Source organism: Vombatus ursinus, unplaced genomic scaffold (genome assembly GCF_900497805.2).
Source record: "Vombatus ursinus unplaced genomic scaffold, bare-nosed wombat genome assembly UNPS02010284.1, whole genome shotgun sequence".
NCBI classification, from domain to species: Eukaryota; Metazoa; Chordata; class Mammalia; order Diprotodontia; family Vombatidae; genus Vombatus; species Vombatus ursinus.
Window position 1 is genome coordinate 17,715,208 of NW_020950062.1, and position 12,085 is coordinate 17,727,292.

The 12,085-nt window shown below is 34.8% G+C and overlaps 1 pseudogene; it reads left to right on the forward strand.

The window, feature by feature from the left end:
• The first annotated feature begins 301 nt into the window (after positions 1 to 301).
• Positions 302 to 1,062, forward strand: LOC114037214 (annotated as a pseudogene).
• Positions 1,063 to 12,085: the final 11,023 nt, after the last annotated feature.

Genomic DNA, 12,085 nt, shown 5'->3' on the forward strand with positions numbered 1-12,085 from the left:
GTTGTGATTTTGGGGTCCCAGCACCCCTGAACCCCTAAACCACATCAAAATTTAAAATTAAAAGGAAAAATAATCAGATAGGTGGAACTTTCCAGAAAACTCTGGGAGAAGCAGAGGGTAGCAGCTGCAGCTGCCTGAGCTCCATGCACAAGAACTGGCACCCCACTTACCCCAATCTTCTCTTTCTTCCACTCAATCCCCAAACATCCTAAGCTGCTCCTGGGCGGTCCCCTCTCACCCTACCCCAGACAGGCATTTCGACACCAGGCTTACAGCCAGCATCGCTCCCCCACTATAAAAAATGGTGAAGGAAACTAGTTATTATGATGTTTTGGGGTCAAAGCCCAATGCCTCCCAGGAAGAACTAAAAAAAGGCATTTAGAAGACTAGCCTTAAAATATCACCCAGTTAAGAATCCAAATGAAGGAGAAATGTTCAAGCAGATTTCTCAAGCTTATGAAGTGCTTTCTGATGCAGAGAAAAGAGATTTATATAACAAAAATGGAGAACAAGCCATCAAAGAAGGTGGTTCTGGTGGTAGCTTTGGTTCTCTAATGGATATCTTTGATATGTTTTTTTGGAGGAGGCAGAAGTATGCAAGGAAACAGAGAGGTAAAGATGTTGTTCATCAGTTGCTAGTGACCTTAGAAGATTTATATAATAGGGCAATGAGAAAACTGCCTTTGCAAAAGAATGTAATCTGTGATAAATGTGAGGGATGGGTGGTAAGAAAGGAAGTGTAGAATGCTGTCCCAATTGCAGAGGTACTGGAATGCAAATAAGAATTCATCAGATAGGACCTGGAATGGTTTAGCAAATGCAGTCAGTTTGCATGGAATGCCAGGGCAAGGAAAGGAATCAAACCCTAAAGATAGATGTAAAAGCTGTAATGGAATGGAAATTGTTGGAGAGAAGAAGATTCTGGAGGTTCATATTGACAAGGGCATGAAAGATGGTCAGAAGATAACATTCCATGGTGAAGGTGAGGAGGAGCCAGGACTTGAGCCTGGAGATAACATCATTGTTTTGGATCAGAAGGACAATGCTATATTTACAGGATGAGGTGACGACCTTTTCACATGTATGGATTTTCAGTTGGTGGAAGCTTAAAGTAAACTTCCCAGAGAATAGCTTTCTTTTATCAGATAAACTGTCTTTGTTGGAAAATTACTGCCTGAAAGGAAGTAGAGAAGACTGAAGATAGGATCAGGAACAACTGGTAGACTTAGACCCATCTCAAGAAAGAAGATGCAATTACAATGGAGCTTATGAGGATGATGAGCATCATCCCAGACGTGGGGTTCAATGTCAAACCTCTTAATGGGGGGGGGGCTAGTGAATACTCTTCACTGTAATGCTGACTTTTATATGCAACAGTGAATGAGTGAAGGACTACAATCATCTTAACACACTCAACTACTAGCTATTGTTTTTGTTGTAATATTCAACTATAGTTGTGTTTTCAAAAAACCTAATAAAATCAGTAATAAAAAATGCTGACTTTGTGATTTATGGTGTTCAGTGTGCAAGATAGTTAATTATTTCCTTATGGTAAAGAAGCACCCAAGCATTTTTTCATGACTTGTACTTTTTGTTTCAATGTGTATTTGCAGTGGCTTAGACTAAGGTTTGATTTTTGATTGGCTAAATGAACACAAGCATTTATAATTGTTAAACTCTGAAATTAAAATTTTGTACTGAATTCACCATCAGAAAAAAAACAAGAAGGGGCAGCTAGGTGGTGCAGTGGATAGAGCACTGGCCTGAAGTCAGGAGGATCTGAGTTCAAATCCGGCCTCAGACCAAACACTTGACACTTACTAGCTGTATGACCCTGGGCAAGTTACTTAACCCCAATTGCTTAAAAATAATAAAAAAAAAATGCTCAGATAATCAGTAGGGTCATAATATTGAACAGTGACTGAAATACCACCTCACACCTATCAGATTGGCTTATATAACCAAAAAGGAAAATGATGGATGCTGGAGGAGAGGTGGGAAAACTAGGACACTAATGCATTGTTGGTGGAGCTGTGAACTGATCCACCTACTCTGGAGAGCAATTTGGAACTATGCCTAAAAGGCTATAAAACTGTGTATACCCTTTGATCCAGCAATATCACCATTAGGTCTGTATCCCAAAGACATCCAAAAAAGGGGAAAAGACCTCTTTGAACCAAAATATTTATATCTTTTTGTGGTGGCTAAGAATTAGAAATCAAAGGGATGACCATCAATTAGAGAATGGCTAAATAAGTAATGATATGTGATTGTAATGGAATATTATTGTGTTATAAGAAATGAGAAGCAGGATGATTTCAGAAAAACCTGGAAAGACACACATGAACTGATGCAAAGTGAAGTGAACAGAACCAGGAAAATTTCATATACAGTAACAGAAATATTGTTTGATGAAGAACTGTGAATGACTTAACTATTCTCAGCAATACAATGATCCAAGACAATCTCAAAGGACTAATGATGAAGCTTACTATCCACTTCCAGAGAAAGAATTGATATTGTTTGAATACAGACTGAAACATGCAACTTTTCACTTTCTTTCCTTATTTTTTCTTTTGAGTCCTCTTGTACAAAATGACTACTATGGAAATGTTTTAAATGATTGCACATGTATAACCTATATCTGATTATTTACTAGGAGAGTGGGGCAAGTAGGGAGAAAAGGATAGAATTTGGAACTCAAAACTTTAAAGAAAAACCTCAAATGTTAAAAAAAATTGTTTTAACATGTAATTGGAGGAAAAACACATTTTTAAAATATTGCACAGTTAAAATGCAAAATGTGTAGGAAGAAATGGAAATGAGTTCCCTTCCATCTTGATGTTTTATTTTCTGACTTGGTATGAAGGTTATATTTATGTTACTTCCTGGAAGTAAAAGTAGCCAGGAGACAGAAACATTACAGCAATGTAGTATTTGGGTGCCCTCCCCAATGTGTGTCACATGCTCATGCACACACAAACACACACACACACACACACACACACACACACACTATGCCTTATCTCACCCTATCTGGGATCTTGTTTTCTGGTGCAATAAACTTGCCAGTGTCAAAACACTTCATCCATTAAAGGAGTTGTATTTCAAAATCCCAGAAAAGTGATACCCCTTGAAGCTTAAAAGAGGAAGGGTTAACCCAGGAAAAAGGAAAAAAGGGAAAGGAAGTAGAGCATAATATAGAATTATAGGTAGAATGAATGATTGTCACATTGGCTAAGCATCACATCAATTTTTTTTGCTAAATTTGATAAGGTTTGGGGGACATGATTTCACCTACATAGTATAATGAATACAAGAATAAAGTTCTATTTTACTTTTTTAATGCTTTGACAATAAATTAGAAATTATCTCAAAAGGTTGTATAAACTGAAATTATAAAAGCCTTAAGAAAGGTTTATTATGTGTATTCACGGATGATCTCTCTAAAAATGAGTTAACATGAAAAATTAGGTACTACCCTAAATTTTAAAGATGATTTCAATTCAGGAGAGCTGCCATCTCTCCTCCCCAAATCATCTTTAGTCCCACTGTCAGTGCTGAGTTGCATTTACCATTGGTCTAATCCAATATGATACTCCTTAATGTTCTTTTGAGATAAAACTCCTCCTTTCATGGAATGAGGGATACTGGTTTTAACTTTTTAGGGCCCTGTTCCCTTCTTTGCAATAGATATGGTGGAAGGTAACTAAATGGCATTACCCACCAACCTACCTCTCTATTTGCTATGTTCTGCAAACATATAGTAGGTCCTCAATAAATATTTGTAGAATAAGAATGAATTTAATATCTTTTCCCTGGAATATGTAGTCCCTGGTTATGACAAAGCATATTACCCACCCAAAGAATGTACCAGTAGTTAGTAAATAAGTTTGGTGAGGGATTTTTAAAATAGTTGTCCTTTAAATCAGAAGTAGAGGCAGAAAGGGGAAAAATGTGTTAAATCTAATCAAATTTCCCTGCCTGTGCAAAATTATTCACTCCAATGCACTTTTTAATGCTTCATCCAGGCTGGTTTTAAGTGTCCCAGGGTTTGCAGCAGAAATAGTGTGTAAAATAACCTAATTTTCTGAGCTTGCTAAACCACAATGAGTTCTAATAAGGGTGGAGTGCTAGTCAGGATAGTACTCCCATTAATTTTTGTCAGGTTAAGTTGATCACATACTGATTTTTTTTTTAGTGTAGATTTTTAATCATTTTATTTACTGGCATTAAGTATCATGCTGAGAACACAGAGAAGAATGAATCCATTTTCCAGTCCTAAATGGTACCTGGCTGAAAATGTAATTATTATAAATGGTGTTCATACAAAATTACAGGCAGGTAAATGTTCTGTTGAACATTCAGAGAATAAATGGACCAATAAAGTGCCATAAAGAGCTGCTATCTTAAATCAATCTTTTGTGGAATAGTTTTACTTTGAAAGATATTCTGAATTTTAAAAAAAGCAGGAAAATATCAAGGGAAGATATAGATCAACATTATTCTCTTCTGACACTAAATGTAAAGATGCTTTCAGCTCATTTCTTTTGCTTGGGCAGATGAGAAAGTACACATTCAAGAAAATCCTAGATATTGGAAAGTGTTTTGATAACTAGTCCAGAATCTTAACATTTCTCAAAGAAATTCTATGGAGTGTTTGGGCAGCTGTGCCAGTATTTTCTTTTCCTTCAACCTCTCTCCCTGTAACACACACACGTGCACACACACACGCGCGCACACACACACACACACACACACACACACACACACACACACACACACACCCTCTTTAAAAGGATGTTCCAAATGTCAGGAGACTAGACCATTTGTTGGCAACCTAGTACTGGAATTCTGGTCCTATGTGGTTTTTAATGATGCCTCCCTTCTCAAAGGTTCCAGATAGTAGTGTATCCCTCCTCTCCTCCAAGAGTTAAGAAAAGGGAGTGTTAACATTTTAATTGGATATATATATATATATATATATATATTCAAAATATAGTTGCTAACAGCACCCAAAATAACAATGAATAAGAATAGACCATTCTTTAGAAATATTAAATAGGAAATATGTTCAGTAAAGAAAATATATAGCTCTATCTCTATATAGTGTACAATTGTCCTTTAATTAGGAATAGAGGCAAAAGACAAGATGTGCTGGGTGTAATATGTTTTGTTATAAAGAAAACATCTAAAAAAATAAAATCAGCAAATTATACTTAAGAGAACAACTTTGTTCAATCTACTAAAGAAACAAGATGGCCAAAAGGTTTATACTTTCATAAATTTTTTTTTTGCTCTTCGAAATATAAATAAATAGATGTTTTCAACAAAGAAAGAAAATATATATACAAGTTCAAAGTCTGCCTAAATGGAGAAAAATGGTACACACAATACTTTTTCTTCCTTATTTGAAAGGAAGCTCAAGGATCTTCTTTTCAAATGCATATTTTTTGGTAATTAAATGCTATCTGATTAATAAAGAAATAATTCTGTGGTAAAGTTATTTACTATCAAACCAGGAACTGCATTAGTGAAACCCACTGTTATTTAATTAAAATGTCCAGACCATTACAACTCCTTTATGTCATGAGCATATTCATTAAAAATGAGAAATAGAAAACCTCATAAAGGGTTTCTTAGTCTAGTCAATAATGTTGGCTCAAGCTGCACATACTACACATGACACTTTGAAAATTGAGGGTATGAGAGTTTTGGCAAAAATAGTGGTGTTTTAAAGATACTGCTGAGCTTTTCCTTTAATATTTCAAGTCAGAGGCCTCTGGGAAATATCTGAATCATAGAAAGCATGTCTCCTTCTCCATCCACTTTCAAAGGAGGAAAAAAGCTTCCCTTTGATAAAAAAGAAAAAATAAGGGCAATGATGTCACAAAAGCTCCGTCATGATCTGACCTTAAGCTTACTCCTTTTAGAAACATAATTCCCATCTTACATGTTTTTATTTCTAGCACAGCAGCTAAACAGGCACTGCTAGACTGAGACCACAGGGAATGGCAACCTTTTCAAATTCCTGTTCTTTATTTGATGTGGAGGTTTGGGGTACAGCTAGAATGGACTGAGAGACTAAAGGAAGCTGAGAGCCTGTAGAGATGGGAAAAACAGGGAATGTTTTTTTGGATAGCAAGTGAGATAGATCTTATAGAAAAGGAAGGCTATCAACAGACTGAGCAAAGGGGAGATGCTACTGCTGCCTTGGAGTACAAGTGTATTAGCAGTAGCAGTAGCAGCAGTAGTAATAATCATAGTTTGCAGAAACAGACAGACAGACAGGCAGGCAGTAGATAGATAGATAGATAGATAGATAGATAGATAGATAGATAGATAGATAGATAAGAATTTTTCAAATATTATCTCATTTGAATCTCACAACAATCCTGGGAGGTTGTGTGTAGTTTGTCCTTAGTTCTAGGGAGATGATGACATGACTTGCAATTGAAATGGATTTGAGTGAGGGAGGGCTGTGCAAAGTCACTAGTCTCACTTACTCCTCCTGAGTCATCTGGGTCCAGTGGTCAGATATCAATCAGGATGACTGGAGATGGCCCCTGATGCAGTGGGAGACCTTAGCCTTTTTAAGCTAAGGTCTTTTCAGGTTCTCACTTTGAGTGAGGCAATACCCATTCAGTAAATAGGCCTCTTTAAGAAATGAGTAAAGGGATGGTGCCTTTAATTAAAAAAAAAAATCAAACTGGGAGGGGAAGACCCTTAGTTTTACTGTCCAAAAGAGAAACAGTTACTATTTACATTCACTCTGAGCCTGGAGGGCCCAAAAATAACCATTATTAAGTGGTGCTTGGGTGGGGGACCTATGGTTGTCCAAACCATTAGATAAAGTGAATAGGGTTTAAGGCCTGGTCTTTGAGAAAGAAATCTAACCAGTAAACCCCAAGTTATCTAGATAGCTTTGGGCCATCAAAATTTACCTTCCTTTAAGAATTTACCTCCCCTCAAGTAAAGAGAGAGGAGAGAAGAGGGGAGGGGAGAGGAAGGGAGGGAAGGAATTATGATCCCTATTTTAGAGATGAAGAAATGGAGACAGGTTAACTTGACAACTAACACACAGCTAGTGTCTGAAGCTGTACTTGAACTTTAGGACCTACACTCTATCCTCTGAGCCCCACAGCTGTACCAAAAGACTCCCTTTTCTCTTCCATCTAACAAATCTTCTGTTCCTCCAGTAGATTATCCTGGACTCTTTACCCATAAATGTGTCAGTGTGCATACTCTTTGAAGCAGACACGCCCTTAGGATGTGAGAATTGGTCTCCAATGGAAATACAGAAAACATACAATAAGCTCTGCCATAAGGTGTTTGTTTCAGCACTGACTGGCTTACCTTTACATTTGGAGAAAGATAGGAATTGAACCAGGAAATATGGACAAGATAATGTAACATCACATGGGAGTTAAAGCCAGGCCCAAAGGCTTGGGTTGAAATCATGTGGTGTCCTGTCGCTTATTACTTTCTTATGGTGCCTTGGAAAAGTCACTTAAACTTTCTGGGTTTCAATTTCCTCATCTGTAAAATGAGGGAGTTGGACTAGCTGATCTATGAAATCCCTTCCAAATTGAAATCTATGATTTTCCAATTCACTTCTACTCCTTGCTCCTGCATTTTCTGCTACCAAGACCTACAGAACCATGGGAACAATTTCACCAGGGGGTCCTCTACATTTAATTAGCTGATTAATAACATCCCCATAGGAACAGTTCTCCTGTTTCTGTGGAAGAGGACAATTATGTATAGCCATAGGCTTGTTAATAAAGTCCTCTGATGGTTGAGAAGCCTTTATATTACACAGTCAGTTAAATGTTCTATGTTGAATCAGAACATTACCTAACTGGACTTTGATATTTTTGATGTCCATGAGTAGAAAAGCAGATAAAGGACATTAAGCAGTACGAATAGTTTAGTCTAAGCACATATACTGTACCTGGGAACTCCTGATTTCAGGAAATTAAATATAAGTTATTTTTGGGCTGCTAGTTTTAAGGGGACCTCCAGGTACACAGTCTATGGGAGAGTTCTTTAATGTTTAATATTTTCCTTTGGCTTCCAAAGTCAAAAGTAAAGCATTGTATCTATATACATGCTTGCATGATTAACTCCAATAATCAACATTTACATGTTTGGAGTGTGTGAAAATGTAGCAGGAAGGGAAAAAGCCAGAGTTTTCCAGGTGGGTGGGAGCTTAATCAAGTGACTAACTGGACAAATGCTAACAGACCATACCACTAGACTAAATAGAAAAATACTGTCATTCACAAGGGACAGAGTCAGATGATGGTAATTACTAGCCCACTAAGAATCATAGAATGGTTTATCTTCTCCCAGAGTGGCCCTTGGTAACAAGCAGAGCACATAATAACTACAAGGGTGAGATTAGGATTGCTGAGTGCCTGGCCCATACTGTTGATCAGGATCAGCAGAGCGGCCTGTAACATTGCCAATGGTGAGACTTATTGATATAAATGAAGGAATCAATGAATCAATGGTCTATGTGTCTTGTAATTTCTGTTCCCAATCTATTGGTAGTCTTTTTAAATTGATGACTATAAACATTGCAAGTACCTCTTATGGCAAAGTATTTTATGAAAAAAGTTAGCCCAAGCAAAGAGAAACCGAAATAGCTGCTTTTCTTTGATTCAACAAACAGAATAACAATCAATTAAATAGAACAGTTTAAAGATATTAAATAAAATGTAAAAAAAAAGAATAATCATGTAAGCACAATGACAAATTAATTAACTTTTTACCATTATGTTTAAAAATTAACGTACACAATAAAATCTTTATGATGGGTCAAAATCTGGAATTCTTATCTTCTTAATGAATATCAATAAGCAAGTTGATACTAAGTTTTATACTGCCAAAAAGATTTAAATCTAGGAAAGGTTAACTGATTTTACTTTTTCTTCCAGATTAATACAATTCATAAAAATTTCATCCCTTGACTTGATATTCTAAAACAATAGTAGCATATTAATATTATAACGCTCAAAAGATTTCTAAAAATCCTGTATTTTCAAAGAAATTACTTCCAATCCAAAATGTCACAAATGAAGATTGATTAACATGTTCTTTATTTTCTAGCATGAGATTTAAGGAGAAACAGTTTTTCCTTGAGCACAAATCATTGTCTGGCTTTTGACAACAAGAATATTGTCTTGTTTTGCATTTAAATAGTTTTTAGGTTTGTAAAATGCATTATTTGGATATTTCTTTCAGAAAGTCAATTAGATAGGGTCAATAGTACCATCCTTCTTTTACAGAGAATGAAATATAGGTTAAATGACTATACAAAGTAAAAAAAAAATAGTAAAGGAACACAAGCAAGATTCAAATTGGTATTCATGGTATTGCCTGTCATATAAAGTGCCTGGATTAATAAATGTTTATTGATTATTGAATATTGGCTCATGTACATTTTTTCTTAATTACTAAATATTTTTACATAAAGTAGTGACAAAGAAAAGTAGTCCACAAGATGGCTAAGTGAATAATTACCTTATTCACATTAAAAGATCAAGAAATGCACTAAATAATGTAAAATGAAAAACAGCAAAAGAGGGAGAAAAATGAAATCATCAGAAAGAAGAATTTGAAGAAAAATCATAAAATTCAAATCAAATATCACCTGACCTTGAACTGTATTCTTTACCTCCTATTTCCCACAGTTAAAGCATGAGCTCCTTAGGAGCATCTATTTTTACGTTTAACACATAGCACAATGCTTGGCATTTAGTAAGTGTTTAATAAATGTTTTTTTTTTCCATTTTAATTCAGTCTAACAATCACATATTGGGAACTGACAAACATCATCATCATAATGAAATTTCCATGAAGATAGAAAGATGAAGTGGCATCCTCACAATTTTATTCAACTATAAGAAAGTTATTTTATCTACTTGTACAATAGTACGAATTTAAATACGTGTGCAAGAATGTACAAGAAACAACAGGTAGCAACTTTTCCCAGAACCATTTCTATGTGAACCCCAAAGAACAAGATATAATCAATAAGATATCAATAATAGTGACTATGATGCACATTTTTGTTAATAGAATGCATCATATATAAATTACGAGAAAAAGAAAATGTAACTTCTCCAAATATAAAAAATTTCACATTAATGTGGCTTTTAAAAATTATTAATATTTTATATTACTTTAAAACACACACACAGTTATAAACACAAGAAAATCATATACTGGCTGAGGAGCAAAAAGTATGTGCAAGGCATTCTGGGGGATGTAAAGATCAACTTATTGATTTAGTAATTATTAAACAAGGCACCAAAAGCATTATAACAATTATACTGTATTTATTGAATATTGCGAAGCTATACGCTGTCTTATTCTTCTACCTAAAATAGATAAAAAGAAACCCAATTATATAATACATAAGATGATAAAGTATTTGATGGCCACTTTAAAAATTATGATCTAAATAAAACGTCACCAAAATAATAATGTTTAAAAAATTCATATAAAACATGACATTTTTTTATGAAGTCACTTTAAATCTATTGTGGTTTCTCCTAGCCTTAAATCCACTTTCATCTTTCCTAAGCAAAACCAAATATGACCTTTAAATAGCAGAGGACATCAAACAAAACATTTTATTAATAACTTGATGTATATGGGAGACATCAGCCATAAATCCACTTAAAAAAATCAGCAGTTACGTCATCTCGTGGAAAGTTTCTCCAATGATAGAAAAGTGTCAATTTCTCTTAATAAGTATAAAATTTTTAATATAAATCAAGGAAGATAAACACCAAGGGCTTCAACCTTGAAACCTATAAACACTTTGGTCTTCCCTGGGCAAAACACATCAAGCATAAAGGTATCCAAGAGAAGACTGTGGGGTAGTATATTAAGAAAATGACTGGAATGCAGAGATCAAAGTTAAAGGGATAAAACTTGCTTAAGCAATTAACACTTCTATAATACCAGCTGTAATGTATTCTGTCAAAATTGTAAAATTGAGCCATAAAAATATTTCAGAAGTTTCTTTAAAAAAAATACACACGCAAAAAAATCTCGTAGATAACAAAACTCAGAGATCCTTACCTTAAAGTGGTTATAAGAAGATTAATACTCCTCCCTCTCCCCAAAGGGGAGATATTACTAGATCATGTGATAAACAAGTCAAAAATCTATAGAAGTAACCAAACAGACATCACCGAGCAGGTAAATTTCATAACAGAGACCCAATGTGGAAATGCTCCTAAACCAATGTTATCACAGGGATTCTTAGCCTTGGTAGGGGCAGGGTCCATTAAAACTAAGCAGTCTATGAATTTGGAACTTTCAATATTTTGATGACTGTATTTTAACATAATCAGTTTCCTCTGTAATGTTATGTATTTTATTTTCTGTACTATTCAAAGGAGTCCAGAGACTCAAGATTGCAAAAGGCATCCAAAATACAAAAAAGCCTAAGAACTTCTGGCACTATAATAGAAATAAAATGGACAATGAATACTCTGTCTTTTTTTTAAAATGGATACAAAGCACTCAAAGAAACATGTAAACGTAGTTATAAAATGATACAAGGTGAAACTAGCAGAACCAGCAAAATAATGTACAAAATGACTATAATAATGTCAATGAAAATGACACTAAGACATCAAAACATGGGTTCTATGCAACTGACAATATTGAATACAAATTTCTAAAGTTAAAATACAGTCTTCTTTCCCATTGTCAAATAATAAAGTACATATTTTATGAGTCACAATTATCCTACCAGTTGATTTTACTTAACTGTTTCGAGACAATATACTTTGTGGAGAATTTTGGGTGCTTTACAGGAAGTCAGACAGTCAATAAACATTTATTAAATGTCTACCATGTGCCAGACACTGTGCTAAGCACTAGGGATACAGAAAGAGGTAAAATACACTTTCTGCCCTCAAGGAGCTCACACTCTAATGAGGGACACCATAAGCAAAAAAAATACGTACAAATAAACTACATACAGGAAAAATAGGAAATAATCAAAAGAGAAAAGGAAATAGAATTAATAGAATTTAACATCTTATCAAATTTTCTATCT